The sequence below is a fragment of the Coptis chinensis genome, chromosome 2, assembly GCF_015680905.1.
Source record: "Coptis chinensis isolate HL-2020 chromosome 2, ASM1568090v1, whole genome shotgun sequence".
Classification (NCBI taxonomy): domain Eukaryota; kingdom Viridiplantae; phylum Streptophyta; class Magnoliopsida; order Ranunculales; family Ranunculaceae; genus Coptis; species Coptis chinensis.
In genome coordinates, this window is record NC_141457.1 from 60,647,501 (window position 1) to 60,654,831 (window position 7,331).

General features: G+C 34.9%; 3 non-coding genes across 3 annotated transcripts; 2 read left to right on the forward strand and 1 right to left on the reverse strand.

Annotated features, from left to right (window-relative positions):
• The first annotated feature begins 3,577 nt into the window (after positions 1-3,577).
• TRNAS-GGA (transfer RNA serine (anticodon GGA)) lies at positions 3,578-3,664 on the forward strand. Its single transcript has one exon. It is a non-coding gene; the product is annotated as a tRNA-Ser (tRNA).
• Positions 3,665-4,935: 1,271 nt separating this feature from the next.
• On the reverse strand, positions 4,936-5,008 carry TRNAT-UGU (transfer RNA threonine (anticodon UGU)). Its single transcript has one exon. It is a non-coding gene; the product is annotated as a tRNA-Thr (tRNA).
• A 1,717-nt stretch (positions 5,009-6,725) lies between these two features.
• TRNAF-GAA (transfer RNA phenylalanine (anticodon GAA)) lies at positions 6,726-6,798 on the forward strand. The gene has a single exon. It is a non-coding gene; the product is annotated as a tRNA-Phe (tRNA).
• Positions 6,799-7,331: the final 533 nt, after the last annotated feature.

Here is a 7,331-nt window from a genome sequence, read left to right on the forward strand (position 1 = left end):
CAATTTCTCTTATCAAATAATCAATTTCTTTTCTTATACACTCACCATTTAGTGCCTATATACCTTAGGTCATTCCCGTCACATTCAAGGAATACCCAACCCTACATTCCCGTACACTCAAGGAACACAACTAACCCGCAAGGCGAATACCTTAGTTCCTCTCTAGGGTAGTCCAAACAATCTGGTCATTCATGGCACATTCAATGAATACCCGGGTCATTCATGGCACATTCAATGAATACTCATATATAACGCTAACGGGCCATTTATGGAACATTCAATAAATGCCCACCTAACATATGACATCAACAGTAAAAAAACTCAATTCCAAAACTTGAGGCGTGGAGAGTTCTAAAAGAGTGCGGTAAATTTATTTACGCATTATTGAACTTTATTTTATATATCATTTCAGAGAACGAATGAGTATCTTGATTCCTGTATTTTCGATTTACGCGTTATTAATTTCAGGGATGTCTTAGTGTCATAACGTTGCATATGATAAAATACTGCAAAATCACATAGTAGTTAATACACATACACACGTATATATAGAGGTCTTAGCCTAAAGTCAAGTATGCTAATAGCCCTAGACCTATCTTAATAACCCAAATCATAATCCGAGTTAAAAGGTCAAATTGGGTCAACTAGTCAAAGTCAACCCTGGTCAAAGTCAAAGTCAACCATCATGGTCGAAGTCAAACTGTCGTTTCCATGTTCAACAGGTTCGGGGTCATAGCCATGGTTCAGGGCTAAGGTCAATGTGCATGGCTCATGGGCTCATGACTAAGGTAATGGTTCGGACCCAACTGGCCAAGCCCAAACCTTAGAACCCAAAATCTAAAACCAACTTATTTATTCCACTGACCCAATTGGGATCTATATTAAGTCCTATGGATCGCCCCCCAAGCAATATTATAAACCGCCCAAAACAGTTAAGTGGTTCGCCCAAATATTGAACCAAAACCGCCCAAAACTTTAAATTAAACTGGTCCACAAATAACTTAAAATCGGGCCCAACAAGAAATAGAAATTGGCCCAAAGAACTTAAACATTTCGGCCCAGCTAACAATAAGGGGTTTGGCCCAACCGATTAGGCCCAAAGCCCAAATCAAATTACTGTTCATCTTCTCCAAATTCTCTTCTCCACCACCAAAACCGACCGGCCACCAGCCCCAACTAATCCCTTCTCCCTCATATCGGTTTCACTCCTTGCAACAACCCCTACCACTTTGTCAAACACAAAACTCAAATTCTTAAATTTAACATCTCGACCAAAACTAGATCTGAGACAAAATTCGGCCACCATTAAAGCTTGTTTCAAGCTTCACTCGACCCCATTTACATCCCAACATACAAACATACCTCAACAACCCACCAAAGCAAACAAAATAGTTCAAACGATTGTAAAAACGCATAAAAACGCAAGTCACAGTATCACAGTAATGGCAGTAACGCCATTAACGCCTCCCTCAAAGCTTCACTGCCCCGACATCACTCACTACACAACCCAAACATCAAGTTCCAACCCAACACAAAGTCACAAACCACCCACGCACAACAGTTAACATAAACGGTACTGACCGCCATTAACACATTATCTTGTTTTATTACTCTAGCCATTAGCATAAACTTTACTGACCACCATTAACACATTATCTTGTTTTATTTCTCTGGCCGCCATTTACGACTTCCGAGTTCCAACAGTTCCAATACCGATTTCAGAGATTCAACAGTTCAAATCAACTCTAAACATATCGACAGAACTAAAATTTATAAAACAACCGGTCGGAAACACTCGACAAAAATAATAAATATTAAAATGCATCGAAAATCATAGTTTTAGTAGTGGTGAGAGATAAACTCTACTCACACCAGAAGCTCTCCGATTATCAACCGCCTACCGGAAAAACCTTCCTTTTCGTTGTCGGTAAAAAACTTCCCCTTTTCAAAAAAACTCTCGCGGTGTTTTTTTTTTTTTTAACCCTATCCCTTTTTCGTTACGCTCAAAAACAAAACCCCCGAAATAGGGGCGAGAGTTTATCCCATAAACCCACGCCTCCTATTTCCACTAACACTTATCCTATTTTTATTATATCTATTATCTATTACTATTATCTTTATTATTATTATAGAAAAAAAAACAAATAATAAAAACACGGGGTGTTATAATACGGGTATCCAAAGTACGAATGAGATGGATGTTTGTTGTCCCAACCATTCTTGGTAATCCCGATCCCGATAAGGAAAGGGTATACTTTATAACAATAACAAAGTTTTCGTGTTGTTGATTCCTAGGTGTAGTGCTTCTTCCCCATGCCCTATTAGTACTAGTGGAGTGGTGTTGACCTGTAATACGTAACCCATAGGTGTAACCTTTCACTTAAGACTAGAATCTAAAATTGAAGCGCCTGAGGTCTGCATCAACCGAGGATACACCATTTAAGGAATTGTTCTATTTTCAAACTTCACCTTCAGCAAGCGTAGGTTTATTTCAATAATATTTTTTATTTCTATCCCAAATCATGTGCCTTTCTCATAAGACTGAGAGCGAAAAGAAAAAAAATCAAATCGCACCATCTCTCGTAATAAGTAAAAGCCTCTTTTCTCCTGAAGTTGTCGGAATTATTCGTAATAAGATATTGGCTACAATTGAAAAGGTCTTATCAATAAAATTTCCATTTATCCGCGATCCGGCATAGTTAACAATCCATTCGATAATTCTTCGCATTACCTCTCGTAGGAAAATGATCCCACAAAAAAGGAATTGTGCAAAGACGAAATAACATAAAAACAGACTCATTCTAAAAAAAAAGATGTGGATCTTCCACTCAAATTGTTCCTTTTTGATAGGAATCGATGGGAAGAAATATTTGAATCCGATTGGATTTAAGCCAAACAATGTACAATGTAGTAGTATACCAATGAACAGAACTATTACTATATTTCATTTCATCTAAGTGGAAGAATCGAGTAATTTTTCCTACAGATTAGTATAACTCGAGGAGTTAGTTTTGATTGAATTATGATCCAAAAAGGAAAAAGAATCAAATAACCATTCTATGATAAAAATAGAATAACCATCAATTTTGTGCGCATACCGTGTATACACTAATAATTGAAATATACAAATACCTGGTATGATTCCTGAATTTGTAATAGATCCACAAGGTAGGGAGTTGTTGTTGAGAAATCTGAAACGGGAAGGTTACTTTTTAATTCCCACGTAACCATAATATAAATATAATCATGGTCTAAATGTAGTATAAAATATGGATACATCAGACGATTCGATTCGTTCCAATTCATTGGTTTAATCCGGTATAAATATCAGAAAAAGACGACTTCTTGACAAAATAAACAAAAGATATATCTATTCATGTCATGTTTGTTTTTAATGGCTTTTCACAAGATAAATAGATATTTTTATCCCCCTGGAGAAAGATCTTTCTTTGATGAAAAGTTTTCTATTTTCTTTATTGATCGGCCATACCTATACTGAAATAATATGAATACTGCAAAATACTAGGAATGGCTCGCTATTCACTCGATTTCTGGGTCATAATCATAAGATTCTGCAGGAGAGATGGCTGAGTGGTTCAAGGCGTAGCATTGGAACTGCTATGTAGGCTTTTGTTTACCGAGGGTTCGAATCCCTCTCTTTCCATACCTGCAACTAATTCACGAACATTACTGACCGCAATGGATCAAATCCAATAAAATAACAACAATAGATTTATTCCAACGTTTTTAACTTTCTTTAATATAGATTGTATATTCCTAATTGTAGTTGTTGTGGTACTGTGGTACATAAAATATTGGAAAGAGTCGCCAAGGGATGAAAATTTCCCCTCGACCCATTTATGATAAATGAATTGGAGAAAAACCTAGATAAAATTCCTTGCCTTAGGCCGATTTATTTCCTCGAAAGGGGGCAAAATTATCCGAACCTTTTTTTTTTAGTTAGGTTCAAGTCTGATGGAAATAATATTCTACGACTAGCAATTCATTTATTTTCAAACCGACCCCCTTACTATCTATTATTTGATTGACCAATCCTTTATATTGGGATGAGTGAAGAGTCAAATGTTTTGGCAATTCCTCGCGGGGGGATGAATCAAGATAATTTTGAATCAGAGCTCTGGATTTTTGTTCATCCCTTGTAGTAATAATATCTTGGGGTTTGCATCGATAACTCGGTATGTCTACTATACGGCCATTAACTAAAATATGCCTATGGTTAACCAATTGTCGCCTCGTGAATGGTCGAAGCCATGCCTAATCGAAAAAGGGTGTTATCCAAACGCATTTCAAGTAATTGTAGTAAAACCTGACCCGTTGAACCTTTGGCTTTTCCAACGATATGAACGTATTTAAGTAATTGTCGCTCTGTCAGACCATAATGAAAACGCAATTTTTGTTTTTCTTCTAGACGAATACGATATTGAGATCTTTTACCGGAACACAATTGGTTTCTAAGATCGCTTCCGGGGGTAGGCCTTTTATTAGTTAGTCCCGGTAAAACACCCAGACGGCGTATTTTTTTGAAACGAGGCCCTCGGTAACGAGACATAAAGACTCCTTTATTTTATTGAATTTTTTTTTTACAGAATAACCCTAAATTAAGACTGAACTAAATGATAAACGAAGCGAAATCCAATGAAGTACTGTATTACAAAGAAGAATGGGATGAATTGTATCAATATCCAGACCCCTTTGTATATATAGGAAGTTAGGTATACTTTTTCTGATTTGTTCGGTAGAGATCTAATTGCTCCAATCCATTTTTATTCATAGTTGGAAGTTCTTCCGTCATAATAGATCAGCAATCCTTGGAGAAGGGGGAAGAAGTCTTTCAATATTCTTTGATTTCAAGGAGACATTCTTAATAATTTATGTAACTTGATTATGTAAAAAAAAAAAAACCAAATAGATAAAAGCCGGCTATCGGAATCGAACCGATGACCATCGCATTACAAATGTGATGCTCTAACCTCTGAGCTAAGCGGGCTCATATAAAAGAACTTGCGCTGTGCGTAAGGCTTTAGTGAACTACTGTAATCTTGGCTATTCCGTATGAATTTTATAATTTTAATTCATAATGATAATGAATATACTGTATATGTTATGTACGTAATATGTAACATATATAGAATAAATAATAATATATTTATATACAATACAACAATATTAGTATAACAATTTATATTATAACAAATAATAGAATTAAATGGAAATAACTATAATAACTTAAACTTATATATATTATAGTAGAATAACTCTATTCTAATTATACAGGGGCGGTCCTAAGGAAAAGATAGGGATAAAGATTAAGGATAAATCCAGATTAGAATGAGACATTCCTCTGGTTTCATTCGGAAAGGTAGGGGATAAGGCGAAAAAAAAGGGAATCGACCGTTCAAGTAATAAAAATTATAGGGAAAAATGAGAGTAAGAGAGGCATATATATATGTGGTATATATCCATCCATATTGAATTGCGGATACATCAATGATAGAATCATTTTTTATTGGACTAAATACAAATATAGGTCCTTTGATATATGAAATGCAATAAAATAGAAAAGAGAAATCAAACAAGGGAGACAGAGACACTTTTTCTATATAGAGAAATGCATATCTAACGAATTAAACGTAAAAGGCTCCAGAATAAATGAACGAAAAGGGGGGGGAGTGGCATCCCAACGAGATCCTAGTCTCAAAAAAAGTGGGGATATGGCGAAATTGGTAGACGCTACGGACTTAATTGGATTGAGCCTTGGTATGGAAACATATTAAGTGATAACTTTCAAATTCAGAGAAACCCTGGAATAAAAAAAGGGCAATCCTGAGCCAAATCCTGTTTTCAGAAAAAAAAAAAAAAAAAAAAGTTCAGAAAGCAAAAATAATAAAAAAAGGATAGGTGCAGAGACTCAATGGAAGATGTTCTAACAAATAGAGTTGACTGCATTGATCGAGGAATCCTTCTATTTAAACTCCATATAAATAAAGGATGAACCCATATACGTACGTATACGCAATAAAATATCAAAGATTCATGGCAATCCGAAATACTCTTTCTTTTTTTATATGCAAAATTTAGGAATTCTTGTGAATCGATTCCAAGGTTAAGTAAAAATAGAATATTCACTGATCAAATCTGTTATTCCATAGTCTGATAGATCTTTTAAAGAACTCACTAATTGGACGAGAATAAAGATAGAGTCCCATTATACATGTCAATATCAATACCGACAAAAATGAAATTTATAGTAAGAGGAAAATCCGTCGACTTTTTAAATCGTGAGGGTTCAAGTCCCTCTATCCCCAAAGAAAGTCCGCTTTACTCCCTAACTATTTATCTAACTAGTTTTTTTATCCTTTTTTTCAGTGGTTCCACATTAGTTATGTTTATTAGTCGTTTTACTCTTTCACAAACGGATCGTGGGAGAAAGGTTTCTCTCTTATCACAAGTCTTGTGATATATACAACATATGTGCAAATTAACATCTATGAATATGAAAAAGGAATCCACGTTTGAATCATTCACAGTAAATATAATAATTCATTTTTATAGTTAAACTTAACTTACAAAGTATTCTTTTTGAAGAGCCAAGAAATTCCAAGCTTGGATAACACTTTGTAATGTTTTTTTTTAGTCTATTTAATTGATTGACATAGACCCAAGCCCTCTAATCTAAATAGTATGGGGACGATTCGTCGGGAAGAGTCGGGATAGCTCAGTTGGTAGAGCAGAGGACTGAAAATCCTCGTGTCACCAGTTCAAATCTGGTTCCTGGCATGTGGTTAATAATGGATACTGATATAAATTAATCTATGTGGATCGGTATACATAGTCGTTACTAGTCTAGATCATCATAACATACTTATCATTTGTGTATATAAAAAATGTATCCTTTTTGGTGTGGTGTCTAGACCCCATATTTTTTTTTAGGTGAGTATTCAAATTTAAAAGTCTAGAGGGGTGGAACTATCGTAATAGACAAGATTCATTTCAGATACATTAATTTAATTTAATTATTAATTTCTTTGGATTTTATTTCATATATTATATTTATTAACTCCTCCCTACGAGACCCTCTAGAACACATATAAGCGATGTGCGCGGTACAAAGTTCATGTTGCAAAACTCTTTATTTATTTTTTTTTAGCGCACCCATAATACGAAAGAGAGTGCAATGACTCTGTTTGATCTAGAACATAATGTAAAAAAATTCCTTGAATATCTGGAATCGTAGAAGTAAATGAAAATTAGTTTCTTATCATTCAATGAGCATCTTGGATTTCATAGAAATTAGGGGCAATATAATCCTT